General features: G+C 42.9%; 1 protein-coding gene across 1 annotated transcript in view; it reads right to left on the bottom strand.

The window, feature by feature from the left end:
• Positions 1–13,318, bottom strand: part of LOC126162907 (retinaldehyde-binding protein 1) — a 114,043-nt gene extending 100,725 nt beyond the window's left edge. The window contains exon 1 of the mRNA XM_049919718.1: positions 13,165–13,318. The gene's annotated coding sequence lies outside the window, so the exon portion shown is untranslated. The remainder of the gene's footprint in view (positions 1–13,164) is intronic.
• Between the last annotated feature and the right edge of the window lie 7,342 nt (positions 13,319–20,660).

The raw sequence follows: 20,660 nt of genomic DNA, 5'->3' as shown, positions 1-20,660 counted from the left end.
CGTTAACAGTTCGGTGACTTGTCTCTGCGAGTAATTCCAATGTTGCGCTGCTACTCTTCACACAATTACATTTCTTTGCCATCCGTTTTGGACCACTGTCGCTTATATTCAACAAACAATACAATTAAAGTAAAAAAAATGATAGTCTCAAAAGATGAGTTTAGGTTGCTTTCTGAGACAACATGCCAAGAAAAAAAAAAAAATAAAATAAACGAATAAAAGCAATATCTAGAATCTTTCATGGCAATCGACTCTTTCACAGACGGAGTATTATTGTGGTACGGGTAATTTCCAAGAATGATTGCCTATCGAAGTTGGAGGGCTCCAAACGATACATATCGAAGTTGCGATAGTAACTCGAGTATGGAAGTCTCGTGGCGCGTGTTACGAGTATGTTTAAAGGTGTCACTACAGAACGACTAAAGAAAAGCGTTAGAGAAGCACTCGCAAACGGAAAGGGGACGACTTACCTTAGTCGTCGTCGGTGGTATCGTGTTGTGATAGTCCACGTGATGTATAAGCTGCAGGGACAAATCCTTTTTTCCCATACCCAGGGTAAACTCTGCCAATATCACGTAGGAATATCGGCAGAGTGTCGCATGAGTCGACTTTCCCCTGCAAACGCAAGTTGTGAAAGTATAGGCACTGGAACAAATACAGTTCGTCCCTCTGTCATGGCCGTCCTTCTCTTTTTATGGTTGACTTGACAGACTTCCACAGGCGTTCTATGTTCTGGGTATGGACACTGACGTCATCTGAAGAGACAAACTCGACAGAGTGGTTCACAAATTCGTGCTCGAAGTTTTCAGCTTTGAGACTCTGGTATGACTGAAACCCGTCTGTGATGACTTTTCTTCCAGGCAGTATGAAATACTTTATAAGACCCATTAAAGTGACCTTGTCTCGCGACAATACCCTGACAATGAAACATTTGCGTGACTCCCTTTCTATCCCACTAAAAACCCAAATATGATCTTCTTCACTTTTAGAAGGTCGTCCTCTCTGATTCTTTCAGCTAGCAATGTGAGACTCGTCTACTTCCACTATTTTATTCGGTCCACCAGTTGGCACACTGTCATTTGTCACTATGACGTAGCACAGTTCTCGGCAAAACCCGAAGTAATCACAGACGGTATTCGCCGGTAGCTCAGTTGCTGATGCTGTGGCTTGCAAAGTATAATTTCGAATCGAGCATGACACAAGAATTACGCTTGTCTGAATCGACAATTTAGAGGACTCGAACCACGTATTTTTCCTGATGCTGGTTCGCTTTCCACAATGTCCGCAATGAAATTGCAACGGAATCTCATTGTCCGCACTCCTCTTACGCGGTTTCACAGACTTCGCAGCACCACAGTCAACACAGTCCCTCCTGTCGTCGTCCGGCAGAAGTCCATATTTCCGGCAAAAAGTCAAACATTTGTCTACACTGTATATGCATGGAATTAGAGTTTTCCTTCTGAGGCAATCCGCAGAAGAAACTTGAGAAGCAGCACACATTACACTCGCTATGAAGAGAAACTGTCACAAACAATTATGGCTGGAACGTAATGTACTCAAACTGAAAAAATAACGCAAAACTGATACAAATGACGATCACAAGAAATTATCATAACGCGCGCCACGAGACTTCCATAATCGTTTTACTATCGCAACTTCGACATGTATCGTTTGGAGCCCTCCAACTTCGATTGACAATCATTCTTGGCAATTACCATGGTACGGATGTTTTTTCGTGTTTTCTCTCCAGATTTTTCCAGTGGCCTAACTTGGAGTTCCGCTTCATTTCAAACTAACTAATAGAGCAAATACTTTATCCCGCTGCAAGAAAACTTCTAATGAAATTTAGTGTAAAATGAAATCGAAACAAATTATGACAGAAAAAGGACCTAGAAACAAAACAAGCAAGAGCCATCTACAATGTAATCTGTGTATTGTTCGTCATTGAAAGTTAGTGGACAAAAGATTGCAGATAGAACAGGCTCTTTGTAACCGCGGACAAAAATGCTGGAGACGCAAAACATTCATTGAAGTTGTGTCTGGCATCGACCACGAGTGTGCTAAACAAAAGGGAAATTCATGCCCGTAGACAATGTAGGAAGACGAATATTTAATACAAATCTGTGTAACATTCACTTAAAATTATCCTCAATACGCAGTTTTGCAAAATTCAACACGTACAAGGACCAATACAATGCTATACAGTGTGTCTACCGTCGTCTGAATTGTGTTCTCGTCAGTGATGGCCGTCACACATAACATGTAATCGCAACTATCACAGTAAAACCTTCTGACTGTCTGCGAATGTTCCTATGACAAAGGAACTTCACAATAATCAATAGATTTTTCAAATTTGTATCTTTGTGTTACTTTCAAGTCATTCGGTATATGCTGGAGTTAAATTAAGTTCCTATGGAAACATCGTGTGGATTGGCACGAGACAAAACTCTGTTGTTTAAGCGAAAGACATCAGATCTAGTTCGATAGATAATATATTAAAAATTTACACAAATAAGTGATTACCTCGTCAAATTCTCGGACGTAACGATATGGATTGTAGCTCGATAGCATTTCGTGGAACTCACTTCTTGGCTGCAAGTACCCATGGCGTGCAGTGCTGTACTAGAAACGCGGGTTTAGTGGGTCACTGCATTGCGTTACCCCGGAAACTTTATGTCCCAACAATGCACATTTTCGCGTAGTCTGTGTGAACGAGAAGTTTTAACACGATTATCGGTTTGCTGGAATATTATCGGTTTTCTGGAATATACGTTTTATGTCAGGAGAGACAGTGCCTGAAACATTCACAAGCTCATGTGTTACAGCAACTCAAAAGGGAAGTACATAACACGAAGTAACGTAAAAAAACAAATTTGTACTACTTCTTTATGCATACACGCCAGGAGTATTAATAAAGCACATTAATGTAAAATAGAAACTGAACATACAGAAATAATAGTACCACATGAATGAACTTTCATTCTCCTGTTATAGTGTTCTTTAATTTCAATACTGTTTTGCGTATAGACGATATCCGGGGTGAGTAAAGTATGTCAAGGAAATCCTGACAAACATGTACACACAACCATAATACACCCTCACTGAAATTCAGCTGATTTCAAGAAGTGCGATTCTAGATGCATTGAAAGTATGTCAACAAAACGATTCTCTAAACAAAAGATTGACCAATCAGCAAGTGAAAACACAGTCGTTAATAGTTTAGTGTCATGTCTTTTATCAGCACAGCGATTTGAAGCGTAGCGTGTAGTACCCTCCATCAGTGACTCAATTAAATATAGCGTTTTTACGTTATGTCGTAGGAGGTATTAGACAGTATTTTCTATAGTTTGTTTGACACAAGACAAATATCTCGTCTAAGGTTTGATTAACATTTACCTGTGTGTTGTTGAGGTTATGACGCACGTACTCACCACACTACTCTATCCTGTGCAAGCCTCTTCATCTCCGATTAACTACTGCAACCTACATCCTTTTGACCTTGTTTTGTAAGCCACGTCATCCCTTGTTTTCGCTCTACGATTTTTATTGCCCCCGCCCACACACACACTCTTTTCTCATTACCAGATTGCAGATTGACCACTCCTTCGCGCCTCAAAATGTGTCCTGTCAGTCGATTCCTCCTTTTAATCAAGTTAAGCCATACATCTCTTTTTCCCCTGTTCGATTCAGTACCTCCTCATTAGATTCTCGATCTACCCATCTAATCTTCAGTATTCTTCGGTAGCAACTCATTTCAAAAGCTATTTTTGTCTGAACTGCATATCGTGCACGTTTAACTTCCGTACAACGCTACGCTTCAGGCAAATTCCCCAGAACAGACTTTCTAACTCTTAAATGCGATGTTAACAAACACCTCTTTTCCGGAAACGCTATATCAAGTCTGCATTTTATATCTTCTCTACTTCGACCAGCACCAGTTATTTCGCTTTCCGAATAGCGTAAGTCATCTACTACTTTTGATGTCTCATTTCCTAAGCTCATTCCCTCAGCATACCCTGACTGAATTCCACTACATTTCATTGCTCTTGTTCATCATGTAAACTCGTCTCTAGAAATTATCTTTTCCATTCAACTGCTGTTTCAATTCATTTGATGCCCATGACTGAATTACAGTGTCATCTGCTAACGTCAAAGTTTTTATTTCTTCTCTTTGAACTTAAATTCCTTTTCCAATTTTTTCTTTGGTTTGCTTTCGTGCTTGCTCAATATTCAGATTGGTAACATTGGGCACGAGCTGATACGCTGTTCATTTCCTTCTCAAACATCGTTATCCATGCCCTTCAACTCCAGTCTGTTTTCTGTACAATGCGCAAATAACCTTTCGATCCCTGTATCTTGTCCTTGCTACCTTTTTACTTCAGTGTGTGTTCCAGAGAACATTGTCAGAATCTTTCTTTAAATATACATTTGCTACAAACGTTGTTTTTTGTCTCTAACTTATGTTTTAAGGTAAGTCATAGGGTTAGTATTCCCTTGCGTGTTCCTACATTTCTCCGGAACCCATTCTGGTCTTCCCCTAGGTCAGCATCATACAAGTTTTCTGTTGCAAAAAATTCGTGTCATTATTTCGCAGGCATTACTTCATAAACTGAGAATTCGGTAATATGCACATGTGTCAGCACCTGCCTTCCTTGGAATTGCAGTTATGATAGTCTTTTTGAAGCCAGAATATTTCGCTGTCTCATATATCTTTTGCATTGCTCTGGTATTCGAGCAGCGTTTCGCCTTCATCATTCCAGGCAAATACCTTGCTCGTCCCAGCAACTGGTCTACAGCTAGTTGCCCACCATTCGTGTCAAGCTGAGATCAAATTCTTTCAATAACGACCCCGACATTGTCGGTTAATAACTACCAACCTCTCTTCCCTCTTCTATAGAGTGAACTAATTCATTATGTTCTACGGAACTGATACAGAACTAAATCAACCATTCACTGATAAAACTGAGTTGTCGCCTTGAAAAATAAAATCGAAAAACGCTCAGAAAAATATCAGTTTTGTAGTCATATAATTGAAATGGTACTGTGATTTAAGGTTCTAGAGAAACACATCATTACTACTAAATGTGACAGGTCATGGCAAGAAAAGAGAAAATGTGAAACTAGGGCGATGCATAAAGGAGAAACTACTGTTAGTAAATTTAATATTTTTTAAGCAAAAAGGCTAATAATGGCTATAAAAACAAGTTTTCGGCAAGAAAGTGCACGACGCAAAACGTGGCGTAGAGGGACGTTCATGTACGTTTTATTGACCTCACCAACAGAAAAACTGGGGGAGGTTTAAGTTGGGATAAAATCTTTTTTAAAAGTGGGAGTTCGTAGAGGCTGTCACGATAAGCGATGCCAGTAATCACGTGGAAAATAACACACGAAAAGAGATCATGAAAAAATCTGCTGCAGATATCGAAATAAATGTACATTTACATCTAAATCTACATCTACACATCTACATCTACATCCATACTCCGCAAGCCACCTGACGGTGTGTGGCGGAAGGTACCTTAAGCACCTCTATCAGTTCTCCCTTCCGTTCCAGTCTCTTATTGTTCGTGGAAAGGAAGATTGTCGGTATGCTTCTGTGTGGGCTCTAATCTCTCTGACTTTATCCTCATGGTCTCTTCGCGAGGTATACGTAGGAGGAAGCAATATACTGCTTGACTCCTCGGTGAACGTATGTTCTCGAAACTTCAACAAAAGCCCATACCGAGCTACTGAGCCTCTCTCTTGCAGAGTCTTCCACTAGAGTTTATCTATCATCTCCGTTACGCTTTCGCGATTACTAAATGATCCTGTAACGAAGCGCGCTGCTCTCCGTTGGATCTTCTCTATATCTTCTATCAACCATATCTGGTACGGATCCCACACTGCTGAGCAGTATTCAAGCAGTGGGCGAACAAGCGTACTGTAACCTACTTCCTTTGTTTTCGGATTGCATTTCCTTAGGATTCTTCCAATGAATCTCAGTCTGGCATCTGCTTTACCGACGATTAATTTTATATGGTCATTCAAAAAAATGGCTCTGAGCACTATGGGACTTAACTTCTAAGGTCATCAGTCCCCTAGAACTTAGAACTACTTAAACCTAACTAACCTAAGGACATCACACACATCCATGCCCGAGGCAGGATTCGAACCTGCGACCGTAGCGGTCACGCGGTTCCAGACTGAAGCGCCTAGAACCGCACGGCCACATCGGCCGGCTATATGGTCATTCCATTTTAAATCACTCCTAATGCCTACTCCCAGATAATTTATGGAACTAACTGGTTCCAGTTGCTGACCTGCTATGTTGTAGCTAAATAATAAAGGATCTTTCTTTCTATGTATTCGCAGCACATTACACTTGTCTACATTGAGATTCAATTTCCATTCCCTGCACCATGCGTCAATTCGTTGCACATTCTCCTGCATTTCAGTCCAATTTTCCATTGTTACAACCTCACGATATACTACAGCACCATCCGCAAAAAGCCTCAGTGTACTTCTGATGTTATCCACAAGGTCATTTATATATATATTGTGAACAGCAACGGTCCTACGACACTCCCCTGCCGCACATCTGAAATCACTCTTACTTCGGAAGACTTCTCTCCATTGAGAATGACATGCTGCGTTCTGTTATCTAGGAACTCTTCAATCCAATCACACAATTGGTCTGATAATCCATATGCTCTTACTTTGTTCATTAAACGACTGTGGGGAACTGTATCAGACGCCTTGCGGAAGTCAAGAAACACGGCATCTACCTGTGAACCCGTGCCTATGGCCCTCTGAGTCTCGTGGACGAATAGCGCGAGCTCGGTTTCACAAGATCGTCTTTTTCGAAACCCATGCTGATTCCTACAGAGTAGATTTCTAGTCTCCAGAAAAGTCATTATACTCGAACATAATACGTGTTCCAAAATTCTATAACTGATAGAAATTAGAGATATAGGTCTATAGTTCTGCACGTCTGTTCGACGTCCCTTCTTGAAAACGGGGATGACCTGTGCCCTTTTCCAATCTTTTGGAACGCTACGCTCTTCTAGAGACCTACGGTACACCGCTGCAAGGAGGGGGGCAAGTTCCTTCGCGTACTCTGTGTGCAGTTTGCGCCGCAAGCCACCTTACGGTGTATAGAGGAATGCACCTCTGATACCACTACCTGTATACATCATCCATGTTCCATTCGTGAATGGCGCTTGGGAAGAATTACTGTCGGTAAGCCGCCGTTTTAACTCTAATTCCTCGGTGTGGTCATTTCGCGAGATGTATGTGGGAGGAAGCAATGTGTTGCACGACTCTTCCCGGGACGTAGGCTCACGAAATTTCAGCTATAAACTTCTACGTGGTGCACAACGCCTCTCTTATAGCGTCTGCTCCTGCGATTGGTTGAGCATCTCCGTAATGCTATCACACCAGCTGATCCTTTGATGAAATGAGCCACTCTCCTTTGGATATTGTCTATCTTTACTATTAATTCAACCTGATATGGATCCCAGACTGACGTGTAATACTCAAGAATCGATTGAACAAGTGCCTTTGTGAGAAACGTCTACAATTAGTGACAGATTGCGTCGATAATTTGAGCGATTCCTTTATCGAAATGATGTGGAACGACACAGTTTACACTATATGTACACATGATTAGTGTGAACATTAATGACTAAACTTCCGTAAGATCCATCCTATGAATCTCAATCTGCTGTCTGCTCTTTCCACTATTTGTTTTATGTGGTCATTCCATCCTCCGGTTGATAACGCCTAGTTATTTTACGATACTTAATGTTTCCAGTGATTTGTAACAGTACCGTAGTGCACTACTTCGCCCATTTACGTTAAGGTTTAACTGGCAGTTCCTGCACCAAGCATGAATCTTTTGCAGGTCTTGCTCCAGTTGGCTGCGACCTTCTGGCGTTGCTACCTTTTTTACGGACAACCGCATCGTCTGCAAACAGCCTCAAGGAACTTGCGACTTTAGCCACTAGATCATTTATATACAAGGTGTAAACTATTCAGAACGCAACACAGTAGTCTAGAGAAAGTCGAAACGAACAATCTGATATAGAACACTTGCGGTCTATCAAGCCGGGAAAAAACCTCGGGCCGCGCGGGATTAGCCGAGCGGTCTGAGGCGATGCAGCCATGGACTGTGCGGCTGGTCCCAGCGGAGGTTCGAGTCCTCCCTCGGGCATAGCTGTGTGTGTTTGTCCTTAGGATAATTTAGGTTGAGTAGTGTGTAGGCTTAGGGACTGATGACCTTAGCAGTTAAGTCCCATAAGATTTCACACACATTTGAACATTTGGAACAAAAAACCTCGAACTGTCCGACAGAACCCGCAAAAGCTACACGTATACACTGGTGTTCGTTAAGTTTGTAAATTAACCTTTCCTGTTAAGCTAAAGAAAGGAAAAGACTTTTGGCCATCTTATGCAAAAAGTAATCACGTTCCCAGTTCTATCGAAACTTAACCTTTGGAAGGACAGTCGTCTCATAGTAAGGAGGACAGAGAAACAAAATGATTCAGTAGAAATACACAAGATTGTGAGGTAACGTTTAGGTAAACTCCAGATCTATAATTTGTATGTGAACGACGGAGCCAGTGGCGTAAATGGGCAAGAGAATAAAAATGTCGTGCGGGGCGCATGTGCTTAGCTCATATGGCTTTTGCAAGCCAACTTGAGGATGTTTCCCGGCTTGACAGACCACCAGCGTCTGATATCAAACTGTTCATCTTTACTCCCCCTAATCCTCTGTGATACGTTTTAAACAGTTATCATTATATACAGCGTGAAAATGATTTACCCGCCAGGGTAACCAAGAGCGTTAACGCGCTGCTACCTGGACTCGGGTAGGCGCGCCGGCCACGGATCGAATCCGCCCGGCGAATTAACGACGAGGGCCGATGTGCCGGCCAGCCTGGATGTGGTTTTTAGGCGGTTTTACACATCCCGCTAGGTGAATACCGGGCTGGTCCCCACGTTCCGTCTCAGTTACACGGCTCGCAGACATCTGAACATTTCCGCACTATTCCATGGATTACACTCGACGCAGACAAGTTGGGGTACACTAATTCCGTTCCGGGGGGTACGGGGTGGCAGCAGGAAGAGCATCCGGCCACCCCTTAACCATTAACATGCTAAATCCGATTAACGATGGCTGACCCTGCGTAACTGCGGGACAAGCCTCAACCGATAGATAGATATAGCATGAAAATTATTTAAACCAAGAAGCTCTGAGAGGTTGCACAGGACATCAAAACAAATCTTTTCTCTAATGTCATAATTTTCTGTGAGCATTATTAAATCACGTGGAAGGTTTATTCGTTCTTCAATGGTAATGACTGATATGCTGTTCTAACGGTTCCTGTTCCACCGATAGGGGGTGCACTTCACTTTGCAGTAGTAGTAGCTGTTTCACATTCTCATTTAGTTGTATGTCTTGACCTGGCACAGTACTTGTTTACCTATGGAGCATTACACCTGGCGCGAGGACACTGATATGATTGGTGCTTACTACATACCGATGAGCTCTTCTGTATCCAAGGTTCACATGTCTGGAGTGAGTGTAACCCACCTGCAACACTTACTCACGCTCATCAGGTGCGGTTCCACGTGAATGTGTGGGCAGCTGTTGTTGGTGACAGTTTAACTCGACCATATTTCCTGCTTATGCCATTAAATAGCAGTCATTATTACAGTTTCGTCACCAGAGTATTGCTAGAATTGCTGAATGACGTGCCGCTCACTACAAGACAGAGCATGTGGTCCTACCATGGTGGAAGGCAAGCACATTTCAGTCGTCCCGTGAGTCGATTCTGGAACGGACAGTTACCAGAAAAGTGGATTGGCAGGGATGGTCATGTACCATGGCCTACTCTGGACTTTTTTGGCGCCAGGTGAGATGCGCAACCTGGTATACAAAACCACTGTTGAATCATAAGAGGATCTGGCTGCCTGAATAGTAGCAGCAGCAGGGAAATTAAGGAGACTGCTGCAGTCTTTGGCCGGGTTAGAAAGAACATCTCCCGCCGGTCTAACTTTCGTATACAAGGCAATGGAGGCAGTAATTGAAGTAACTGTGTTGTGTTAATATTGTTGTCTCTTGATAATAAAGAATTAAATGTTGTCTGTGTTACTTTTGTGTACTTTAAGTAGTATTTGGTGTCCTTTTGAAATCGGGCCTCGTAGTAAATCAGGCTAGAAAAATTGTTTTCAGTGTCCCATGCAACATCCCAGAGTTTGTTGATTTGATCAATTTTTATCGAGAGAAAACTCATTCTACAGGTTTAAAAATTCCTCACAGGAAAATATGACATTAGAGAAAAATACTTGTTTTGATATTCCGTGGAATATCCCAGAGTTGGGTGGTTTAAATAATTTTCAAACTGTATTGTATACAGTAACGGTCTTCACACTTTCTTATCGTCGTCTCGAAACTGCCTTATATACGTAACTCAAATTGTGGCCGGGTACAACAGGTATTTGAAACATACGAGTGTTACCAAAGCTGTGCAAATTTAAGAACATAAATGTGGTTCTAACATATACCATGAGTCTTCTTGTCTTTGCTATAGTAATATCCAAAGAAGTTCGTATTATCTGTCGCGCAACATCAGTGTACCCTTTCAAGAGTTACAGTAGCTAATTATAAACTGTAATGAAAGGGAGCAAATCACAAAAATCAAATAATGTAAATGATATCACGTACGGTGGCATTTCCAAAAACCTGAAACAAACTTCTGTCAAACAAATCTTCAGCTTTTCAGTGTTAATTCATTAACGCAGAGTGAGCTTTAAATGTGCTGCACTGTACGTTCAGCGAGATGTACTTACTAAACCGGAGCCTGTCGTCTTAGCCAGTCACTTTGCGGATCGCTGACAATGAACAGGTATCCCTTCTCACAAAGCGCCGTATCAGCAAGCTGCGACAAGCACTTGCAGAGTTCCGCTTATCGAAACGCTTATCTTGACAGAAAGCGAACGTCTTCACAGCTGTGAATGCTACAACTTGGCACGTATTCAGAGAACAAACTAGGCACGATTGATTCTGACATGTATCTCCTTTGCTCTTGATCTATGGGAACATTGCTCAAGATAATGAAATTCGATGTTGGATGCTGATTTGGACATCTACGTACACGATCTGTTGCTGTCATCATAATGGTTCTCGCTTTGGACGCAAGGATCTTTCCGTTTGACGCCAAAGACAAAGGATTTTCTTCATAGTGGGTGTAGTCAGTATCACATCAAGAAATTTATTTTATTGGTTCACGAGTATTTTATGCCTTTTAGGCTATTTTCAAGTGATTTTATGCCTTATTGAAATGTCAGAAAGCAACAAGACAGCATAAATGTGAACCAAAAGGAATAGAACATCTACATTGAAAGGCGCTGTGATTTTAAAGCATGAGGCACATTTTTCTAATCTAGAGAACCACCTGAAACTAGCCTAAAAGGTAGAAGCTAATCGTGAACCGATAAAATAAATACAGCATAAGTCGAAATTGCCATCTTCTTTTGAAGACATTGTACTTTCTCTTGTCAACTACAGGCAGCAATTACACATACAAAATGTAATACGAGTGCAGTCTACAATTGCATTTATTACAAAGACTCATAGTAATTCAGAGTCACTTTGTCTCCCAATTCCTGCTCTGAAAAATATCAGTGATTACGAGATCTACTCAGTCCTCTTGCATCGAAGCTGGACAAAAGTGACAGTCACGTTTCGTAAATGTTACTGACCGTTGTACATGTGTATCTGCTGAGAAACGAAGAATGCAAGCAAGCGCTAATTTCTTTTCGCAGTATTAATTACTGCTCACTTTACGGTTTTGTTTTAGACTGATCAGCACTTTATGGTTGATTTTATAAAACATGTACGCCCAAATCTGCTGGTAAGACAACTTGTGAAAGATACTTGATTGGACGGGAGCGTCTTGTCTCTAAGCATGCCACATAAATAATTTTATTTGTATCACCCTTTATGGACGCGGATTTGTTTTTATTTTATTACCAAGCTCGATCAAATACGATCATCTGCAGCTCTATCTGTGTTAATAAAATTGTATAAAAACATACACTTATTAGCCAGCGTCAAATATATGTATATATATAATGGTAAATCCGAAACCCAAGTAACTGCACGTGGCCAATAGGATGGGGCGAACGACGGCGTATCCTTGTGGCCAATGACTGACATAAATTCTGCGAATTCAAACACTACATCTGTTGTACCCTTCACTGTCAGTATTTCGTCAATAAAATAAAAAATAAAAGCCTCGCGTTCCTAACGGCACTGCGAACATCCTAGGCTTATGATCTCCCCATATAAATATATATATAAAATGGTAAATCCGAAACCCAAGCAACTGCACGTGGCCAGTACGATGGGGCGAACGACGGCGTATCCTTGTGGCCAATGACTGACATAAATTCTGCGAATTCAAACACTATATCGCTGTACCCTCCACTGTCAGTATTTCTTCAATAAAATAAATAATAAAGCCCTCGCGTTCCTAACGGTACTACGAATATCCTAGGCTTACGATCTCCCCATGTCGCACCCTAACGGGTTGAGGGCGACCTTATAGATGCTGCCACCGTTAAAAGGTTGAAGCATAACAACTGGCCTCAGTACTTGAGAAACGCGACAGACAGTCACCGAAAAACGGATATGCATCTTTGCAGTAAACAGTACAGAAAGGGAGGACAAATATAAGCAGATTAACATGTGCAAATGCAGTTCTTAACTAGCGACTGTACAAAATAAAATACTTCTCTCCGTTGTCGCACAGCTGAGCGAAATGGGATTTCCTCAGGGATCTGTGCTTGGGCCTGATTTACAATCAACGTGGGAGACAGTCACCGACAAACGGATATGCATCTTTGCAGTAAACACTAACGAAAGCGTGTACAAATGTAAGCAGATTAACACGTGCAAGTGCAGTTCTTAACTAGCGACTGTAAAAAATAAAATACTTCTCGCATTTGACGCACAGCTGAGCGAAATGGGATTTCCTCAGGGATCTGTGCTTGGGCCCGATTTACAACTAACGTGGGAGAGGGACCGTTATTTTAGCGCTAAGTATCAAACGAATGATGTGTTTCTCGGCAGCAAGAATGTATGCGTCGCCAAGGGACGGATGCTCGCAGCCAGCTTACCTGTTGGCAGGAGATGGGAGTCCGGCGGCGGGTGTGTGACTGTTGCGTCCGCTGAGCGCCGCCCGCCTTGTAAGAGGAGCGCGCGGCGCACACTTTGAACCACGAGCCCAGATACGGAGAGGCGCCCTTTGGACGCGCGTCTTGATAGCCAGCAGCCGGCTGGCCACTGGTCGCGCCGAGGCGCGGGACGTGTGCACGCCCGCCGCACGCTGTCGCCCTGGAGACCGAGGCGCCCCCGCCTGCGGACGTTGGCATCGCTGGACGGTGTGCCCGCCGACAAAGGAAGAGCGTCTGCAGAGCTGAGCCTTACGTATCGCTCGCGGAGAATGCTCAGACTACTGACCAGGCGCGTGATATAGGGGTGTTCCTCAAGGGTCTGTTCTTGGTCCTGATTTACCACAAACACCATAATAATTCACAATTACGAAAAATTACAGAGAATATTTTTTAATGTATTTCCCAACGTTCCATATTTCGATGAAAATTCACTTGCTCAATCGAGATGACACACGGAAAAAGCTCAGTACGCTGATCAGGTGGACGAAGTACACTACTGGCCATTAAAACTGCTACACCAAGAAGAAATGCAGATCATAAACGGGTGGCTATTAATTGTACAAATACATTATACTAGAACTGACATGTGGTTACATTTTCACACAATTCGGGTGCATAGATCCTGAGAAATCAGTACCCCAGAACAACCACCTCGTTACCGTAATAACGGCTTTGATACGCCTGGGCATTGAGTCAAACACACCTTGGGCGGCGTGTACAGGTACAGCTGCCCATGCAGCTTCAACACGATACCACAGTTCATCAAGAGTAGTGACTGCCGTTTTGTGACGAGCCAGTTGCTCGGCCACCATTGACCAGACGTTTTCAATTGGAGAATGTGCTGGCCAGGGCAGAAGTCGAACATGTTCTGTATCCAGAAAGGCCCGTACAGGACCTGCAACATGCGGTCTTGCATTATCCTGCTAAAGTGTAGGGTTTCGCAGGGATCGAATGAAGGGTAGAGCCACGGGCCGTAACACATCTGAAATGTAACGTCCACTGTTCAAAGTGCCGTCAGTGCGAACAAGAGGTGATCGAGACGTTTAGCCAATGGCACCCCATACCATGACGCTGGGTGATACACCAGTATGGCGATGACGAATACACGCTTCCAATGTGCGTTCACCGCGATGTCGCCAAACACGGATGCAACCATCATGATGCTGTAAACAGAACCTGGATGCATCCGAAAAAATGACGTTTTGCCATTCGTGCACCCAGGTTCGTCGTTGAGTACACATCGCAGGCGCTCCTGTCTGTGATGCAGCGTCAAGGGTAACCGCAGCCATGGTCTCCGAGCTGATGGTCCATACTGTTGCAAACGTCGTCGTACTGTTCGTGCAGACGGTTGTTGTCTTGTAAACGTCCCCATCTGTTGACTCAGGGGTCGAGACGTGGCTGCACGATCCGTTACAGCCATGCGGATAAGATGCCTGTCATCTCGACTGCTAGAGATACGAGGCCGTTGGGATCCAGCACGGCGTTCCGTATTACCCTCCTGAACCCACCTATTCCATATTCCGCTAACAGTCATTGGATCTCGACCAACGCGAGCAGCAATGTCGCGATACGATAAACCGCAATCGCGATAGGCTGCAATCCGACCTTTACCAATGTCGGAAACGTGATTGTACGCGTTTCTCCTCCTTACACGAGGCATCACAACAACGTTTCACCAGGCAACGCCGGCCAACTGCTGTTTGTATATGAGAAATCGGTTGGAAACTTTCCTCTTGTCAGCACGTTGTAGGTGTCGCCACAGCGCCAACCTTGTGTGAATGCTCTGAAAATCTAATCATTTGCATATCACAGCATCTTCTTCCTGTCGGTTAAATTTCGCGTCTGTAGCACGTGATCTTCGTGGTGTAGCAATTTTGATGGGGAGTTGTGTAGGTTGTTCCTCACAGGTCTGAGTTTGACCCTGATTTACAACCAACAGTATAAGGGTAAACTGATGAGTGTGGTGAAAATTCTATGTCAATGCACTTGATCTACTGAAAGAGCTAAGAAAGCAGTCGATTACTCACGGAGAACGAACATTTTGCTGAGTAGGCAGGCGAACCGTTGGGTTCCTCATGGACCTCCACTTTGCCATAATCTACAGGCATAAGAGTAAACCTATACGGGTAAAGAAAGAATTGGAAACCTTCCTGGCCCGCGCTGGCGTGGTGACCATCACAAAAGTTCTACTGTGACGTCTGTGAAAGGGTTAGTTTCCTAGCCTGGATCCACAGGATGTGGATCTGCGATGTTGACCATACGTTTCGGTATGAGTGTCCATGAATATGGTCTCATCGAGGAGGTAGAAGACGCAAGCTTTTGAAGGGTAGTGGTACAGAGAAATGGGAAAAAGTGACAATGCCAGTAGTAGGAAGAAAACCTCTGCGACATTATAGAAGGATAATAAGGCTGCTATCGAATTATGCTGTTAACTGCGACAGTTGATACAAGGGTACTAGGATCGTTAGTAATGAGGAAATTGCCGTTAGTGTTGGGCACCGACGATGTCTCCTGGGCCAACTGCAACGGTCTCAACCCTGTGATGGTCACCTTCAAAGATGTTACTTTAACTATGAAATCAGTCGCTCAGTGCTGAACATTGCGTATATTTAGTTGGTGCTCTATGTGTTGTCATTTTCCCTGTATCAGTCTGAGTGGTTGATGGACCCACTCAGCTTTACTGAAATACTGGAACTCGCCGATGTAATGTTGTCTGCATTTTTGGGTTCGTGTCAGTTTCCCTACGAGAGAGTATTATTGGTCTGTTCCGGTCTGTTATGTTTCTGTGTGTGGTTGTGATCGTAGTTCCTCGGAATCCGAGTTAGTCGAATATCTCAAGTTTCTTTACAGTCGTGTGGGGCGTTTCGAAAATACTTACAGGAGGGTCTCGAGGTACTAGGTGAAATCTAGCGGCACGCATCTGAGCTGATTCGATGTCTTCTTTTATTCCGAACTGAAGACCATCGAAAACACTCGATCAGTAACCAAGGATGGGTCACACCAGCGTTCTATACCGAGTTCCTTTGTGGATCAGCTGCACTTTCATAGTTTTCTCCCAATATTCCGAAGTCGACCATTCACCTCCCCAACAACCAACCACATGTGTTCGTTCTGTTTCATATCTCTTTGCAACGCTCAGTTATATAATGGACGTGACTGTCAGGCAGCATACAGCTAATATTGTACTCTAATAATACTCATTTGCATTAGATTACCCTTTGTTCGTTACACCAAATGGAAATTCTTAGTCATCCAGTATCCTACATTCGCTCAACGGTGACACTTGCCTGTCCACTACAGAGTCATCAGCAAACAGTCTCAGATTGCCGCTCGCTATCCACCAGATCGTTTGTGTGCATACACAACAAGAGCGGCCTCATCACACTCCTTACGATACTCTTGTCCCTTATGAACAATCGCTCTCCAGGACAACGTACCGGCTTTTATTGCTTAAAAGCTCTTCACCTTCATTGCATTCTTCAACTGAGATTTCAGATTTTCACCATTATCTTCTGATTTATTCTAAAGTGGCCTAACTGTTCCCTAATTTGAAATTAGATCGCTCGGAGGCTCGGTGGGTAAATGGCAGACTGCGGATTCGAAGGTCTGGCGTTTATATCACGGCAAGTCGCAGGATTTTTATCTGACATTATCATTTCTTTCGACTCTGTTTTGTTAACGTGAAAAATGCCCCGTTGCACCATGTTGTGGAGTCCGTGTTAAACTGTAGATAACCGGCAGAGGTTCATAGGTCGAAGCAAGACAAGCACACACCACTTCGAAGAGGACCGTTCCTAGTAAAAAAAGCACTGTGATGTTGAAACAACCTCGGTTGGCAGCTTCACCATTACGACAAATCAAACTTTTCCCACAAGACGCGTTAATATTACGGATATGCTTTGTGAACTCAATTATTAATTCATGGTGAGCAGACGACGATCTTTTAGCGAAACACTGTTGAAAAAGGTTATAGAACCGACAATTGAGACTGACCGCAGAAAGATTCTACTGTCACCAAAGTAGACGTCGCGTAAGGACCACGAGAACAAGATAAGAGAAATTCGAGTTTGTACGAAGGCGAATAGACAGTTTGGTTTCCGCTCGCATTATTCATGGATTGATCAGGAAAGGGAATAATTAGCAGTGGTATAGGTACCCTTTGCCATGCACCGTATTGTGGATTCCAGAGTACGTTCGTAGATATAGTTTTACACTCTTCATATCCTCCCTACACATTGGAGAAAACTGTAATTCATCCCTATGTATGTTGTTAAAAGCAAAAGGTGAGAGGAAATGTGACGCTTTTTCATGAGTGCGAGATGAGCACATCCTGTATTTCAGAAACACTCAAGCACTCATGTGTGCATATTAGCCCAGCACAATAGGTAGAGAGTGGATAGCACGCCATATGATGTGGAGATCGTGTGGTAGTACCTTCGATTCCAGAACAAGTTTACTTTTTCGCTCTCTACAAACTTTAACTTAACATATTTCTTAATCTTAATACTAGATGCTAGTGAATCTAGTGCTGTACACTTTGCTTCAGTTTGTACTATTAGATGACAAAAGGCCTACTTGGAACTGTTAGTATTTTGGTTAAGAACGGCCACTTTGAGCTACAGTGCTCAAATTGTGCGGCATTAATGCCCTACTTTGATGAAGCGGATCCCATTGTCCGCTAACAATCCCCATTCACGATTGTCAGTTGACGAGAGCGCCAGGTGTCAGAAAAAAAACCACACACACACACATATCCATTCTTAATTCATGAGCTTCTTCATCTCCGTGAATGCCGGCCGGTGTGGCCGTGCTGTTCTAAGCGCTTCAGTTTGGAACCGCGTGACCGCTACGGTCGCAGGTTCGAATCCTGCCTCGGGCATGGATGTGTGTGATGTCCTTAGGTTAGTTAGGTTTAAGTAGTTCTAAGTTCTAGGGGACTGATGACCTGAGAAGTTAAGTCCCATAGTGCTCAGAGCCATTTGGACCATTTTTTCTCCGTGAATATATTCTCAATGGAGTCTAATTGAAGTGCCATTGCAGGCCAACTACACCCTTTTCATTACCTAGTAAATTCTGTGGACTTGCTGATATTGGATCATACTTAGTGACCATTCTGGCGATCATTACATGATCCACTCTTTCAGACTTCAGCCCAAAAAGGAAAGGACTACGCGTTAAAAAAATCTTTATCTGTATTCATCCAGATAACAGAGTGTTTTGATTAGATGGTTACATTACCGAAATTAGCCTTCTAGCAAGTATCTTGCTCGGAACTCGTGGATTTAACCTTCTCTCTCTCCTTCCCTCTCTCTTTCTAAGTCATCACTCTTTTAATTTGTGTGATGTTGTTGTTGTGGTCTTCAGTCCTGAGACTGGTTTGATGCAGCTCTCCATGCTACTCTATCCTGTGCAAGCTTCTTCATCTCCCAGTACCTACTGCAACCTACATCCTTCTGAACCTGCTTAGTGTATTGATCTCTTGGACTCCCTCTACGATTTTTACCCTCCACGCTGCCCTCCAATGCTAAATTTGTGATCCCTCGATGCCTCAGAACATGTCCTACCAACCGATCCCTTCTTCTAGTCAAGTTGTGCCACAAACTTCTCTTCTCCCCAATCCTATTCAATACCTCCTCATTAGTTACGTGATCTACCCACCTTATCTTCAGCATTCTTCTGTAGCACCACATTTCGAAAGCTTCTATTCTCTTCTTGTCCAAACTAGTTATCGTCCATGTCTCGCTTCCATACATGGCTACACTCCATACAAATACTTTCAGAAACGACTTCCTGACACCTAAATCTATACTCGATGTTAACAAATTTCTCTTCTTGAGAAACGCTTTCCTTGCCATTGCCAGTCTACATTTTATATCCTCTCTACTTCGACCATCATCGGTTATTTTACTCCCTAAATAGCAAAACTCCTTTACTACTTTAAGTGTCTCATTTCCTAATCTAATTCCCTCAGCATCACCCGACTTAATTTGACTACATTCTATTATCCTCGTTTTGCTTTTGTTGATGTTCATCTTATATCCTCCTTTCAAGACACTGTCCATTCCGTTCAACTGCTCTTCCAAGTCCTTTGCTGTCTCTGACAGAATTACAATGTCATCGACGAACCTCAAAGTTTTTACTTCTTCTCCATGAATTTTAATACCTACTCCGAATTTTTCTTTTGTTTCCTTTACTGCTTGCTCAATATACAGATTGAATAACATCGGGGAGAGGCTACAACCCTGTCTCACTCCTTCCCCAACCACTGCTTCCCTTTCATGCCCCTCGACTCTTATAACTGCCATCTGGTTTCTGTACAAATTGTAAATAGCCTTTCGCTCCCTGTATTTTACCCCTGCCACCTTCAGAATTTGAAAGAGAGTATTCCAGTCAACATTGTCAAAAGCTTTCTCTAAGTCTACAAATGCTAGAAACGTAGGTTTGCCTTTTCTTAATCTTTCTTCCACGATAAGTCGTAAGGTCAGTATTGCCTCACGTGTTCCAACATTTCTACGGAATCCAAACTGATCTTCCCCGAGGTCGGCTTCTACCAGTTTTTCCATTCGTCTGTAAAGAATTCGCGTTAGTATTTTGCAGCTGTGACTTATTAAACTGATAGTTCGGTAACTTTCACATCTGTCAACACCTGCTTTCTTTGGGATTGGAATTATTATATTCTTCTTAAAGTCTGAGGGTATTTCGCCTGTCTCATACATCGTGCTCACCAGATGGTAGAGTTTTGTCATGACTGGCTCTCCTGAGGCCATCAGTAGTTCTAATGGAATGTTGTCTACTCCCGGGGCCTTGTTTTGACTCAGGTCTTTCAGTGCTCTGTCAAACTCTTCACGCAGTATCTTATCTCCCATTTCATCTTCATCTACATCCTCTTCCATTTCCATAATATTGTCCTCAAGTACATCGCCCTTGTATAAACCCTCTATATACTCCTTCCACCTTTCTGCTTTCCCTTCTTTGCTTAGAACTGGGTTGCCATCTGAGCTCTTGATATTCATGCAAGTGGTTCTCTTCTCTCCAAAGGTCTCTTTAATTTTCCTGTAGGCAGTATCTATCTTACCCCTAGTGAGACAAGCCTCTACATCCTTACATTTGTCCTCTAGCCATGCCTGCTTAGCCATTTTGCACTTCCTGTCGATTTCATTTTTGAGACGTTTATATTCCTTTTTGCCTGCTTCATTTACTGCATTTTTATATTTTCTCCTTTCATCAATTAAATTCAATATTTCTTCTGTTACCCAAGGATTTCTATTAGCCCGCGTCTTTTTACCTACTTGATCGTCTGCTGCCTTCACCACTTCATCCCTCAGAGCTACCCATTCTTCTTCTACTGTATTTCTTTCCCCCATTCCTGTCAATTGTACCCTAATGCTCTCCCTGAAACTCTCTACAACCTCTGGTTCTTTCAGTTTATCCAGGTCCCA

The sequence above is a fragment of the Schistocerca cancellata genome, chromosome 2 (genome assembly GCF_023864275.1).
Source record: "Schistocerca cancellata isolate TAMUIC-IGC-003103 chromosome 2, iqSchCanc2.1, whole genome shotgun sequence".
In the NCBI taxonomy this organism is placed as follows: Eukaryota; Metazoa; Arthropoda; class Insecta; order Orthoptera; family Acrididae; genus Schistocerca; species Schistocerca cancellata.
Note: the sequence above shows the minus strand (reverse complement) of the source record. Positions and strands in the feature narration are given on the sequence as shown.